This window comes from Rhea pennata, chromosome 4 (genome assembly GCF_028389875.1).
Source record: "Rhea pennata isolate bPtePen1 chromosome 4, bPtePen1.pri, whole genome shotgun sequence".
NCBI lineage: Eukaryota > Metazoa > Chordata > Aves > Rheiformes > Rheidae > Rhea > Rhea pennata.
In genome coordinates, this window is record NC_084666.1 from 53,841,849 (window position 1) to 53,857,775 (window position 15,927).

General features: G+C 38.2%; 1 long non-coding RNA gene across 5 annotated transcripts in view; it reads right to left on the reverse strand.

Moving 5' to 3' along the window:
- Nucleotides 1-15,927, reverse strand: part of LOC134139979 (uncharacterized) — a 239,305-nt gene that overhangs the window by 178,193 nt on the left and 45,185 nt on the right. For all 5 annotated transcript variants that reach the window (XR_009958298.1, XR_009958297.1, XR_009958299.1 and 2 more), the window contains one exon: nucleotides 14,219-14,280. This is a non-coding gene — a long non-coding RNA (uncharacterized LOC134139979). The remainder of the gene's footprint in view (nucleotides 1-14,218; nucleotides 14,281-15,927) is intronic.

The following is a 15,927-nucleotide window of genomic DNA, read 5'->3' on the forward strand; positions in this document are numbered from 1 at the left end:
GTCTCACTATAGACAACAGGATTAGGGTGCTTTGGTGGATTAAAAAAAATAAAAAAATTACTTGCTTGTATTAGAGCTACTCTCAAGTGATGGTTTCATGATTATAATCATAGCTAGTAATGTTCCTTGTGTGCTTCAGTTAGAACTTCTAACTGAAATTCAGCATTGGAAAACTGGATAAGCTAGTGATTTCCATAATCTTGTCATGAAAATCTTTGCATAAGAGATTAAAATGTGGTTCAGCTTTATACAACGAGAAGTGACAGCCTTCTCCTCCAGCATCATTCTATAGAACAAAGGTTGCAATACCATAGAACAGCTTTAAATTTTTCTTTTGTAAGATTGGCACTAAGATGGCTGTCTTTACAATGCTGTGGAAGAGTTGTGCAATTAAAAACTAACTTCACCTTTCCCTTCAGAGACTTCGACGACTCAGAAAAACAGCACTAACAGATACCATTTTACCTCTAGGTGTGCATTTAGCAATTAAAAAAGAAAGAAAGAAAGAAAAAGAAAGAAAGAAAAGAATTCCAAGCTCCTAACATTATTTCCCTCCGTGTAGCTTTCTCATTGTATTTTCTGAACGTCACTTGTTTCTTCTTTTAGTAAATGCCCCTAGAAATGTTTTGTCAAAAACTTATTTTTGTCTACCACATAAAAAATAAGCAATTCCAGAAACAGGTTGCTATCCTGGAAGTAAAGCGTTAGATAGGTTCTCTAAGTGTGCGTCTGTGTGTGTGCATTCAGTGAAAGAATGATTTTGTAGCTTAAATTTGCTTCTTAGCTTGGAAGCTTTTAGGGGGGTGATCTTCAAGTAAATTAAAGCTGGGCCAAATAAAAGCTAAGATTTTCTTTTAATCACGTGACACAAAGAAAAAAAAGCCTTGCCAAATATCATGACAGTCACTGACACACTGACTTCATAAATATTTTATGTATTTTTTAAATATAGGCTAGTAAAATTTTAATTCCCTTAAGACAGTTAACATTCCCAGGAGCTCTCACTTTAACTAACAGTGTTGAAAGTTTGAAAGTATTAGATTGAATATTGGCATTGCTCCTTAGAACACATGCATGGAAGCAGAGCAGGCTGTATTTTCCAGCACAATACAAAACTGAATTTACACCATCCCTTCTCATGGGAAGGGAGTAGTTCACTCGCCTGAAAAATCTGCAGTTGATAACTGCAAATGAAGAAAAAGAGGTCCAAAATATTACCAGAGTGAACTGTGATTGGAAGCGGAAGATTGTGGCCTCTCTGGGGTCTGGCATGGCAGCTCTTGCTAGCAGGATCTGACTGCTCCCACCGAGGCCAGCTTCCCTAACTATGCTTACATGTTAGCCCAAGTTAGCCTCTAGCTCAAAGCCAGATACTCTCTCCCATGCTTCCTTATTGCTAAGGGTATTCTCCTGCCACCACTTCTGGCATGACACCCACACAAGCAGTTCAAACGAAAATTGCCTCTAGCAACATTAAAATGGTTCAAAAGTGAGAAAAATTACCTCCCCTCCCAAGCCCCCCAGGGTAGCTCACAGGAAGGAGAATTGCGCCTGCAGCAGAGATGCGATTTTTTTACCTGCACTCCAGAATGCAGTAACCGTTTAATCTCTCCCAACATTTTTTATATAAATAATAATAAAGTGAGGGTATATGGCACAGATCTGCAATCAGTTAACTTATTCCCCCCCCAGCCCCCGTGCACAGTGTTGCTCTGCTGCTGTGAAGCACATGGCTCTTTCCAAAGCTAACTCCATCTCTCAGCAGATACTCATTTCCCTATCAGTTTTCTGTTAGGAGCGTCTCTCTTACCAGGCAGTCTGACCAGGCCAAGCTTGCAAAACTGTTTCCTAACTCTCCTTTTTCAAGACTTCCTCACCTTCCTCCCACACAGAGAGGGGCTGGGGGCGGGGGGAGAGGAGGGCAGACACCATCGCTCGCCGGAGCCCCGCGATATGCACCCCGCTCCGCCACACGGCAGATAAACCCGAGCTCAGGACGATACCCGCTGCCCGCTCACAGCCGCAGCGCAGCTCAACCACCGCGCCACCCGCCAGCGCTCTACCCCCACCCCGCCCGCCGCCAGCACGGGCCTCTGCATTTCGGTGTAGCCGCAGCTCCGCTGCCCCCCTCGGGGAGCCTGCTTTGGGAAACGGCGGGGGAAAGGGGGACAGCGTGACCGAACTCGTCCTAACGCGACATCGAACAACCCCGCGAAAACCCAACAGCCACCGCCGCCACCCGTCCCAACGTACAGGGCGCCGCCTCGGACCGGCCAGAACCGGCCGGGACCGGCCGCAGCACGCAGCACGCGCAGTGTTCAGCTCTGCCGGCCTAAATCAGTCAATCAGTTAGTCGGACGACAGCTGTGTTTCTCCCATGTTTGAATGCGAATTTTCTTGTGAAAGGATGGCAGTTTCTCGTTTCTAAGCACTGGAAAATGTATTCCCTCCTCCCCCCCCCTTTTTTTCCCTCTCTCGTTGTGACTGGCGTAATAGTAGTCAATATATTAACAGTGTAATCTGCACTGAGGGCGCACAGCTTCTTAGGTCTGTGAAACACTTAAAAAAAAAATAATAGCATAAAAACATTTGCCCCACCAAATACTGCCTTAAATACAGTATATTAATTTCAAGGGGTCTTTATCCGCGTACGAGACATAACCTCTGTGTCACGTCTCTTGTCAGTTATGGGAATTTATTAATCACAAGCTGAATCAGGCTTGATTTTCCCTTCTTTGCTTACCAAACCCGCAGCCAGATGAGAGACGGCAGTAAGTTTCTTTGGCCAGGTTTACGGACCATCAGTCTCCGCTGTTACTTTAGCTTGCCCGGTTGTAATGCTCAGCGGGGAGCATGTGTTCCTACATGCTTTCTGAAATATTAATACACAAAATTGTACCGAGGTTTCCAATAGCAGCAGATTGGCTTCTCTGCGGTTTTCTGATGAGAGGGGTATTGGTGATGCCGGGAAGCTGGTGGCGCCGAAATGGGTTAAACCTAATCAGGTTTTGAAAGCTGATCGCGTAATTTGAGAAGGGCTGGAGTCACAAAGCTGCAGACCTGTCTGACCCCAGCAAATTACAGTGTTTGTTAATGCTCCGTTATGGACATCTTCTAGTCGACCAAAAGCAGATATATTAAGTGAAAAATTGACTTGCGGTTCGCAAAGATACGCCAGCCTCTCTGCCTTATTTGTGGCAGTTGGTCTACTTAGATGTAGAGGAGAGCATCGTCGCTTCTGTTTTTACCAGGGCTCTTGGGAATGCAACCTTCAAAAACACTGGCTTCAGCTTCCAACTGAAGAAACATAATTACCTTAAAATCTTTATCATCATAATCTTACACAATATGTGCCCCTTGGGAAATCTAAAAACAATTTAAGGAATGGAAGGCATGGGGAAAAGCTTTTTACTTTGAACACGGTGATTATAATCATATGAGCTTTAGAATCAGTGCAACTGGAATATAAAGAACGAGTGATTAAAAAAAGCACTAAAATTTATATTGTGCTTTCAGAATCAATGTTAATTAAATGAAGTGGGGGCCAATTCGTGGTGTTTTAAACTGAATCTTCTTACTAAATGTTTAATGACAATAAGTTGGCTTAGGAACACTTCTTGCAATCTTTCGAGGAGGTTTTTACTGAAATTCTGCTTTGAACCAGGAGAAGCTGACAGCTCTCAGAGTCCAGTAACTGAATAGGGAAAAGGGATTTTCATAGTTACTAAATTAATGCAAACAATGAACAGAGGTAACAGTCTCATGACTCCTCTTACAATGCAGTTCTGCTCTTAAGGAAGGCATCTGCATTCCTCGGCCTCTCCCTTTCAGCAATGGAAACGCTTTCCTAAGCATATGACAATACAAGCAGGAACAGCAGTCAGCAGAAGAAAAGACTGGGCAAAATGGGAATAAAGTTGCAAGGTACCAATGGCACAGACCTCAGGTTATGTGTGAGCTGATGTTCTTCAGTCAGAAGCCATAGGGCCTCTTCTCCTGAAAAGAAAATAGCAGCAGCTGCACCATTTGTTCACTAAGACTGTTTTCTGAAGCTCAATTTATATCTTTCATTACAAAAGGATAGTCTGAGTCCAGGCAAGGCCGAGCACTCCATTTTGGTAACTTTTCAGGCCTGGGAAGCTTGCAGTCCTTCTGATGACTGTCTGAGTAAGCTAATCCCTCACAGCGGAGGCAATACCGCCAAGGAGGAAAGTGGATACTTGCCAAAGTCACTTTTGGCCTCTGAGCGTATTGCCTCCCTAGCTGCAGACTGACCTCACTCCCCGCTGCGGCACAGACCGAAGAGACGGTTCCAGCCTTAGAGAGAAGATGAAGCCAGGACTGCTAATGGCTTGGCAACCCGGTCTATTGCTGTGCGACATGGTAATCTGTCAATATGTCTTCTCTCAATATGTCTCTCTAGAGGCAGTTAGTTTAAATGTGAAATTCTCTTTATTAAATAATCTTTTGATATGCCCTTTTTAGGAAATGAGAATTTAGTGTAGTGAGCATAGTAGCCCGTGATGATCACAGATGGAATTTGAGTGTAGTCTGGGATTAAAATCCTAGACTGGGATCCCAAATCTGGGAGTTTCAGACTGCCAGTACAGTCTGAGCAGAGAGCCACCTGTTTAAAAAAAAAAAAGAAAAATATTCTGCTGGGTGTATATTCTACAAAAATAGCATTCTTGATGAGATTTTTGTGCCTATTTGCTCTAAAGTATAAGCATTTGCCTGAATTCATTGCACTCATCTACTGTCCCTATGTCACTGTTGTCAGCCGGTGCCTGAAAGCCAAATTCCTTCACTGTTCATAATATTTTGCTCTGGCAGTGCTTCTGGGGACATCTTAAAGGTGCCACAATAAGTCTCAATAGGGGAAATTTCAGCTTAACTCTCACAGTGTCCTCTAATACATATTCCCAGGTAGACTACAAGGGGAGAGGGCTGTGGAACACAAGGCAGTATACTTTGAAAGATACTATACACTATATTTAGTCTCACAGAGTTCAAAACCAGGCAGGATGTCACTTCTCTTTAATTTTTTTCTTTGTTAAAAAGCTAAAAAAAAAAAAACAACTCAGTATTCCATGATTTATCAGGTTCCCTTATGGGAAGGGAGCTGCCTCTGAATTATCTGAGTTTACAGAGCCCTCTAATTTCAAAAGCTAAGATATGAGTGTTGAGAACACATCATTTTCAAAGAATATAAAGGCACTCAAAAAAATATGCAGGATGTGAAAACTGAGCATTGCAAATTGGAGTTTCATAAAGATTTACAAGGAAAATAACCAATTACATTGGAACACCTTGGAATCACACTGCTATTATTAAATAATCCTAATTTTCATATAATCATAAGTTTCTGTAGCAGGTCCACTTCTGAGAATGTAAAAACAGCAGGAAAATGTCATAATGAAAGATGAGATACATGTGTTGACACAGTATTCAGTGACTGACTTGTCACTCCTCCAGGCTGCAAATTGTTGTCTGAGCAGAGAGGGCAAAAATTAATTGCCTTTGTCTTCTTGAAGCCTTATCTCTGCAAAGTAATCTTCTTCCTGCTTTTTAATATGTTTTTCTCTCATACCACTGATGGATAAAATTAAGACCGCCTTGTTGGTGACGGCAGCTCAGAATTTAGTACCACTTTGAGACAATGCAGTATATTTTAGTGATTATCAAACGAAATACACAACCTTAAATCAAATTAAAGATAAGTTGTGTGGTTACAGCTGTAAAAAACATATTTTGTGTGAAATAAATTTAGAGATTTATATAAAAAACAGTTGGTTTTATCTACTCCTGCCAAAGAATATACACTGCCAGTGGATGACTATAGATTTTTACTCCAAATTCACAACCACAAGGGACTGTCTAAGTAGCATCACAACAGATCTGGTATTGTGAACCAGAACAATGGCAGCTCCAGTGACAAAAGGAAAAAGAAAAAATAAAAAGGCTACACTGTTTCCCAAGAAACTTAAAGGAGTATGAGTAAACAACTCCCCCACTGTTCCTCCTAAGGGCTTAGTACAGGATTACATCAGGATTCTTTTCTTTTCTTCTTTGTGAAAAATCACAACCTAATAAGGAAATCCTGAAGCAATGATACCTAGAAAGCTAATGCAAGTGAGTTAATACTTCGAGGAGAGAATAACCTGGTCACATAATCCTGAACAACAGAAGTGCCACCTCTGTAGTCTGCAGAAATTCAATGTCACTACTCTCAGATCTAATTCCTGTCTCATGGAAAGGCTTTCACTTGAGAGAGAGAGAGACCTAAGTTCCAGTGACTTCATATGTTTTTACATAAAGTAGGCAGTATGCGAGCAGATGAGAAATCATTCAAACAAGGACTAGGTATCAAAATAACTCCTTTACACAGCCAGACTAATTCTGGGAGTCTTTGTCCAAGAAGTCTTGAACTCTTTTAAGTAACATGGAACAGCTTCAGACAAACTAACGGTGGGATGCTTCCCTCTCTGCTGTAGCTTGACGTAGAATTTTATGGGAAGGTGGAATAAACAGGATTAAGAGATCTCGGCAGAGGAAGGATGGGAACCTAACTGCGATGTCTGGAGAAGGTTTCAACAGTAAGATACTGTATAAAAAGCATCTCCACTCAACTCTGAGTTAACAGAACGATAGCAGCTAAGCTGGTAGTTACGATCTGAGAATCCTTGGTAAACTGAAATCTTCAGATTAGATAAACTAATTTATGGGTGCTAAAATTTATAATCTTTCAGCCTCTGGTAGCAATTTTGAAGGGTTTCCTGGAAACAGAATGTTGTTGTAGCTACCTGCACACATCACCACAATAGCGGAATATGTCTGCTTTTAAATATGAGCTTAAGGCATTTTCTCATAGTTTTTAAAGGTGTCTACCTACCCCTTAATGGGGGAAGAAAAAAAACAAAAACAAAACAGAAATTAGATTTGGAACTGAAAAGTTACTTAGGCATCTTTCTAAAAGAAGAGACACCTCTTGTTTAAGGTGGGCAAATAATGCATTTTATTTTCGTGTGGGAAAGAAAAGAAAACATCTGTTGAATGAAGTTTAGTACTTTCTTCACAAACAAAGACAGAAATGAATATATTGAAATGTCTTGGGCTTCAAGAAATGCAAGGTTTTCATAAAGCAATGAAATAATTTGCAACCCCTTTTTTATTATTCCTTTCCTCTTCCTCCTTCTGTGGTTGAACTATACACCAAGCATGGCTATTTCTTCTAGTGCAATAGGAGCTCCTATCAACACACGATTAGTTTAGCCAGAGAAAAAAAAGAAATGGAAATGCATAGTTCTGTAAAAAGCATAAAGACTTGCACATGCAGCAGGTACTCTCTAAGTGGTGTGCAAATCAAAGTAAGCTATGAATCTTAATCTGTGAGTATAAACAGCTTTAGAAAGGTTCACTAAAGGGTATACTTGTATCGCAGATGACAGTACAGATCACAATAATGGAATTTATTCTGTTCCCAGGAAGAGCTGCAATGAACTGATTGGAATTTCACTCTGAGGTCATCTTTAGTCTCAATTGTCTTCTTTAATATGTGTGTACCCACTCTGATGCAGTGACAGTATCTGATCAGTATTACAAAACTCCAAGTACAATCTCTGCTTGATGACTGAATATATGCATGTATTCACTGATAGGAAAAATATTTTTAAGCATATTAGATTTATATAGCACCCTTTAAACTACAAGATTTCAGTGAGTTTCAGAAACTACATGCCTTTAGCACATTTGAAGTATAAATGACCATTGAGATGGTTTGCAGCAGCTCATGCGCACGCAGAGCATTAGCCAAAACCTTGCTTGGTCATGTATGGGGATGTTAGTAGTGGTTTATATAGATAAAATATTCCACTTTTACAAAAAGTGCAATAAAAGCTTTCATATCCATGCAATAGAAAGAAGTTTATTATTTCTTCCCGTAAGAACTCTGAGTTATTTATACGGCATTCAATTAATTTAACTTTGAAGGATGAAAGCAACAGTCAGGTTTGTTTGAATAAGGATCCAGAGTTCCAGAAAGTCTGGAGATAAGACTGAGTGTTCAGCTGTATAGATGCAATTCTACTGTATTAAATTAGCATTTCTCAATATTCATACTGATGTAAGAACAGTATCGATATCATTCTTAGAATCTTATCTATTTGAGTTCTTTTAAGCTAGCTGTTTAGTTCTCTGATGGCTCTTGTTCCTGCTCTTTTATTGTAAGCTGCAAAGACGTCACCATCTTCAGTTCTGTGGAGTAGTACCCAAGTTGTAAATGATCTGGTTAAGGATGCTTTATCCTAATTTACAAAAGCAGCTGTACATCATAGAATTGTCCATTACTGATCAGCCTAAGTGGATTGAATATATCACGGGTTTTTCTTTAAGTTAGTACTATATTACTAATATATTAATGCAACTATTAAGTGAATGTTAAATAAGAAGATCCATGGGTTAAAAGGCCAGAAAATCAAATTTAAGAGTAGGCTAATATTTTAAATAGACAGTACTGAAAAAAAATGAAACTAGAAGTAGTACTGTGGATTAAGGGCTAAATTTAGGTTGTCCTATAGATATTGCTATGAATTAAATTCACCATTAGATTTAAGGTCATTCCTAACTGTTTTGTTACATTAGACTCAAATCTTTTGGTGTTAACTGTATTTCTGCCTGTCCCTGTGCTAAAGCCAGAAAACAACCCAATTCCTTCATAAAGAGCAGTTAGGCACAATAATGCAGAGCTTTAAAAGCATATAATCATACTATTGTGGAAGTACGTAGTAAGCAGTGAATTTCACAATTTTGGGGGGAAAAAACATAGAATTGTATCTTACAGGTGAATGAATGAAAGGTTTAGTGTCATAAAAAAAGCAGTATTTTTCTATTGAACTGTGACATATATGGTTTAAAATACTCATTTGAGAATCCAGAACTGAGCTGCAAAACAAAGCCAGCATTGTAACCAGACATAATTCAACAAATTACCTCTAATATTGTTACTCAAATTTTCTGAGTCTAGATTACAAAAATGGATACAGTAAGATTCACATACAGGCTTGATCTGACCAAAAGCTGGTGAAGCCACTGACAAACATGAAACAAGCCTGCAGAAAGCCCAGATCAGCCTCAAATTTGTAACTCATAGGAACTGCAGATGCTAGAGACAAATCCTTCCCAGTTGTGGCAGATGATAAAACAATAGGCAATGGCCACCAGTTTTGGCTTAGAACACTTAAAATGGAAATTAGGAAACCCATCTTCACTAGGAGAGTGTTACAGTCCTGGAGAAAGTTGTGGAGGCCATGTTGCCCCCATTAGTTGTGGACTCTCCATCCCTGGAGTTTTCCATGACTGAAGCCATAGTTGACTTGAACTACTGTCCATTCCATCCAACATTGCTATAATTCCCAGGAATCTACATAGCACTGACCATCCTGAGATTTCTGGTTTTGTGGACCACATCCTGCCCATGATCCTAAATACTGCATATGGCTTGTCAAATTTCCAGCCCTTTCTGATGGCCATGATTGCAGAAAGAGCTCATAACCTCTTATATGAGGCAACTCCTCATATGACTGCTTCAGCAGAGGACAGAGAAGAGAAGAAAAATAAGCAGGTCAAGCTACTGTTGTCATGAGTGGAGATCTACAAGGTTCAGCTTTCATCTCTCTGTGCCTTAGTGCCAAGAGTTAGCTCACAGAGCTGAAGCTAAGCAACCACTCTGTCTGCCTTCTCCTCTGGGTGATGATAGGATGACATCCAGTACTATCAGGAGATCTGTCAACTTTCAAAATTATACATAGTGGATTCCCCAAAGGAGAGTCCAGTGCATCTGCTTGAGGATCATCCTTTTCATCCTACTGGTAGTAACAGAAGTTTGTGCAAGTCTGAAGAAGAATAAAATTAATTCCTGCTAAAGTTCGGGCAAATAAAAGGGCTTCTGACAGGCAGCTACTGATAGACAATGATGGCTGCACGGTACAGTAGGATCTTATTAATGCACTATATTTTCCTTACAACTTGATATACTCTTAAAGCAAATTGGTGATAAATTTGGTATTTTTCATGGACTCTTGTTGTTAAAGGTGACTGATGGAGTCACAGTCACTAACTGATGAGAGTAAGAAGTTCTGGAGCAGTTGTATGTTAATACATATGGTATAATACAACAGGTAAATCACCAACTTTGGAAGGAACCAGGGCCTCTGAAGTGAGGGTCAGACTCTGAATACAAAACAGTCATAGTAAAAACATCTGTCATCCTTTAGTTTGTCCCTGCAGTGTCACTCAGAACACTAAGGTTGTGGGTGCTCCTGTTCTTGTAGGAGATACATTTTAAAGTGAAGAAATTTGTCTTCTTGGTGCTAATAAAACTGAAAATAATGTTGTAAAATCAGTAAGACTGGATTAAGAAAAGGGAGTAGAACTGATTTTTCTTCAGTTATTGAAAACAAACAAATTTCTCAGGCCCAATTTATGTTAAAATACTTAGTAGGAGCCTGTTAAAACCATCAGACGACACAGAAATCCTAGATATGCAATTCCATGGTATACATTATAAATCTCTGCCCACACTATTAATTTTGTTGCCAGTTATTCACATATCTGCATTTAACATCTCCAAGCTAGTGTCAAACCACAGAAGAACTTTTTTTTTAAAAAAAAAAAATGCTAGATTGCAAACTATTTAAATAGTGTTATAGGGTTTACCCGAGTAGTTTAGATATATGAAAAGTGTGATTCTGGCAGCCAAAATAAAGCATGGAAATATTTTAGCCCTTTACAGAAAGCACTAAACCATTTTCCTAAAATCAATATTACAGAGGATACACTACCAAGTTTTTAGTTTTATATTTCTTCCCTCCCCAACCCTCTGAGAGTCCTATACCAAATAGTTTACTATCTTGCTGGAGTACAATACTGTAGTAGTAAGTAATATGTCAAAGCTATGTTCTCAAGCACAATAATGCTGGGATTTTGTATCAGAACACAGGTTGCAGAATAATCAATTTATATTTATAGTGACTTAATTACAGTGATGAGATATGTCTCTGCAGCCATGAGGAAAAATGAAAGGAAAAATATAGTTTCAATTATATATAGCATAACCCAGCTGAGTGCCGTTTGCAAAGTTTCCTATTAGCAAAAACCATTTTACCTCAGTGAAAATAGCTTTTTCCATAAGAGGCTCTGGAGACATACAATGCATTACAATAGGCTTAGGAACTGAACTTATGGAAGGATCATCTCACCTGAAGCAATCAGCAAGGCTTTAACCAACTGTGATGTGGTTAAAACACTCACTGAGACTCTCAGAAAAACGTAATTCAAATCCTTCTGGCCTGACTGATATGTTGCAATGACTTGAACCTCATGCTTTGCTTTAAAGTCATAGCAGACAAAGAAAAAGTGATAGTGAAGTTCTAGACTTTAATATTGATATCCTTTCCGATATTTTTAGGGATGCTTCCTGAGTGTTGGTTGAAAAATAAAGACATACCTGGAAAACGCATGTTTCTTATCTTAATTTTTTACAAACATGCAACAGCAAGAGGCACAACAAAGTTATATGAAATCCTTTTTTTTACTCAAGTGATTGTAACTATGAGGTCCATTATTCTTACCTAGCCAAGCTGAAGTTTGGTAGCCAAGGAGGAGTCACAAGAATATATTTTGTACAGATTCAGTTATTCATATCACTTTGCTTCCTTCACCTATTAGAAGTGAATGAAATAGACGGAGGGAGGGGGGAAAATAAAAAGTAGGCATGTATTTTATTCTCCTTGTTGGTGGTTCTATAAGAAAGGAGCTGCAAAGGTTTCTCACTATTGCAATGTGCAACTCATTGTTGCTGTCCAGTTCTATGTTAGGAAGTTTGGACTGGGACTTACAGAGGGGATCCTTTAAGGGAAGGGAAAAAAGAAAAGAAAAAGAAAAAAGAAAAAAGGAGGACCAAAACAGTTTCCAGGCCCTTGAGCAATTAGTCTACCTCACACAGGCACCAGTTCTAGACAGCTGGCTGCCTCCATCCCCACAAGATTTTCAGCTATTCACTTCCTCCTAGAGACTACTTTTCTCATGCAGACAAAAAAAAGAGAAATCCGTGCTCAAATAACAGTGGGAGAGAAACTGTTTCAAAGCAATTTGCCTGACTGATGTGTGGAAGGCCCTTGAACATCATTTTCCAATATCCCTAAAGAGTGCTTAGCAATACAGTGGCTATCCTGGAGGGGCTCACCAACATTTTTAAAACCAAGTTTGATTAATTGATTATAAAGTCACATGAGACTATGTTGACCATGGAGACTAACTTCCTATGTAATACTTGTTACAGAAGTTCCCTAAGAGATAATTTCGGCAGAAGATAATAAAGCGAATCTCATTTTGACATAAATAGTTATATATTCATTGAGCAAGCATGTGGGAGGGCCACTCTAGAGAGTAGTCATTAGGGCAGTCAAGCGACAGTGAGTTCAAATACAATTGCCAATAAATATTTTATTATTTATAAAATAGAATAACTATAAAAGGAATTCCAAAGCACTACTCATTTCAGGATGAGCTGAGACTAAAGATCTCCCACATCTTACTTTGGCCATTAATAGAGATACAAAGTAAGTCCAGCTTTTTACAAGGTCTCAGATGTAATACCTCAGACTACTGATATAAACTATATTTTACAATGGCTACATTTTTGGAAGTCGACATTTTTGTTTATTAGGAATTTTGAGATGGTTTTATGTTGTTCTTTTTTCTGGCAACACCTACTATAAAAATCCTAAAAAGCTTTCCTGTCTTCACTTCTTAAGGATAGATTCTTACACCCCAAAGCAGGTCCTAAAATAAGACTGCAAATAGCATAGATCCCAATTAACATAATCCTAATAATTAATTTAAAACATGAACACCAGTAAAATAGAGTAGTGAAATAAACATGAAAAGCAAAGGAAGGGTCCAAATCCTCCCACTAAATCAAGGTAGAAATAAAACTAGTCTGTTGCAGAGTGTGTGTTACGTGACTTCTGCAAATGGTACCCGTTCTGCTTTGGAGCACATGGTGTTTCTTGCTTGTTCTGTTCTATTTATAAAAAATACCTGTGGGAAATAGGTTCTAAACTTTTTTTATTCCCTGTATTTCAGAGTCAGGGAAAGAGATTTCACCCACACACATTTGCAAGAAACAATCTGCTTAGGCAGACTGAAATACCCCTGAAAAAAAGGTAAATGTATTAATGTATTAAGTGAATGAGGTTATAATCTAATAACTTATCACTTTTATGTGCTAGTAATAACCTGAAATTCTCCTGAATTTTTATCTTTTTTTTTCTCTTTAAACAACAAAGATGAACTAAACAGAGAATTATTAAAAATAAGTGTTATGTAAGATTCTTTCCCCTTCTTCCTTCTGATTTTCATATTCTAATCACCTGCCTAAATCTCTGATCAACCACTATTTAAAATATCTGAAAATTTCATACTTTAATGCTCTGCTTATATTACTGTGGAGTTCAGTAATCAAACAACAGTCCTATTCGCTTTCAAATTTGTGGTAGCTTACCATTTCTCTATTTAGAATGCTGAAGTTTCTTGAAAAGGAGTTGAACATTTAGTCAAAAAGCTGTAATGCTAGCCTTAAGCTTTGATATCTCAGGTAATTCCTTACTTTGCTAGAGACTTGCTATGCTTTTTTTTTTAATTTGAAAAAAACAATATTTTTAAAAAAACTACTAGTCCCTGAATTAGAGCTTGTCTGCTATTAGATACTCCTCTTAAAATGTCACAAATGTAATAATGAAAATAACTATGGTAGGCATAATGTTATATACAGATTTGAAATGTGTGCTTTAGGATTAATTTTATTTCCTCAAAGGATTTGTGTCACTTCTCTATTTAGGATGCTCTGTGTTCTTGAAAAGAAGACAAATGTTTGGACCAATAGATACAGTGCATGCCTGAAACTTTGAAATCTCAGATAATTCCCTGCTTTTCTGTAGACTTACTGTATAACCTTGGCAAAGTCATTTTGTCTCTCTATTGCAGTTCCGTGTGTGTGGAAAAGGAAAACAATAGTACTATTCCTTTGTATCACTGGGATGTTGTGGAGGGTGCAGTTTTCACAAGGATGACAACTACTTTAATGTTTTAAGTATGCGAAGAACAATAGATCATTCTTAATTAATGTTTGCATATGTACTGAAAAGGAAGAGTGACTTACTTAATCATTCCTGAATTTGTCAGCCTTGAATGGAGGCAGCCCCAGTCCAGCTAACGTTGCACCTGAAAAAGTGAGAGGAATGTGATTCATGGAAGCCATGGAATGATGCATGCATTCTGACATACAACACAAATCAGCATGGTAGTAAATACTGATGTCACACAGAAAATGTCAGAACAACAACAAAAAACAATAATGTGGCTTCAATATTGTGGAATCTTATCACAACCCTTTTTTTCTCATATTAATGCATTTTGCACACAGCAGAATTGGCACTTCTGAGAAGAGCCACTTTTCTGTGTTCTCTAAAGATTATTCCTTTACTCAGTGTTGAATCATGCATATCCCTTCCTGAAATCGTTTTAATCTTCCCTCTCAAGTTCAGCTGCACTGAAATATATATTCTGGTTGAATGCTGCTTTGGGGGAGCAATTACTCCATTTTGATTAGAGATGTGCTTATGAGATCTCCACAAACTAAAGTCCATTTCAAATAGAGTTCAATTTTGATACGGACCAGTCTGTCCTGATGAGACAAAAGTCTCCTGAGATTTCTGACATCTTGAACCACTTGTGAACTAGATACAGAGAATGGCTTTTTCTTTTTTTTTTTTTTTTTTTTTTTTTTTTTTTTTTGAGATCTAAAGGGAGGGAGAAGGAGGAGCTGGGCAAAGACACAAACACAGACAGAATGTTCCAAAACCTTTTCATCTACTAAAAAACAGTAGCAGGAAAGTAAAAATTTATTCCAGGACTATTTGTCCCAATAAGCATGATCAATAATGACAGAAATGAATTCTGTGCTGTGAGAAATAGCAAGTAAAGAAAGTATACAAGTACTTTAAGACTCCTATTGAACAAAATTTGACCTAGAGTAAGTAAAGAAAAGAACTGGTTGGAGCAAGCTACAGAAAGTAGGGATAGCAACCTCTTCTCCCTGCCAAGCTTTTCCAGATTATCAAGTTCATTTTCCTGGCACCTCACTGATATTCCTCCTGTGTAAATAGTCATTTAAATAATATAGAGCAACACAATTTTGTTCAGCCTTTCTTTACTTGTATTTTTTGGTCAGAAATGAGAAGCATGAGCTTTAGAGTGTAGAGTCAAACATGAGGGAATTCTACTCCTTAGAGAAAGAGCCAAAAGGAGACAGGGAATGAATAGTAAGTTAGAAAAAGACAATGCAAAGATTTTTACTATTTATATGGTTCTTTAAATTATCTCTATTTGTGCCAAAAAATAAAAAGACACAATCCCTTTCACATCAGGAAGGACTTTAAAAGAATCTTCTATTTTATTTTTACATATCCTTTAATTTCTCTCTTGTGCTGTTACTGTCACGTAGCGTCTAGCAAGCTGACAAAACTGAAGGAAACTGATATGGTAAAAGACGTCTCTGAATTAGAATTGCACGAATGAAGCATAATGTTATTTTTATATGTTCTTGCAAAGAAAATATACTCTTCCTGTGCTGCTTGCTGTGATCAATGACCTTTCTCTAGTGTCCAGTCATACGTATTTTATAGATAGGTTTCATTTGCAAGAATGTTCATACAGAAGCAAAGAGCTGAGGATACTTGCTCAAAAAGACTTGTTGAATGCTTCATATTGCAGATCCCTCTGTCATAATTTGAACTTAACTGTTCACAAGCCAACTTCTCAATAAATATGTCAGTGAATAAATTCTAAGTAGAAAATGACCTCTTTTGT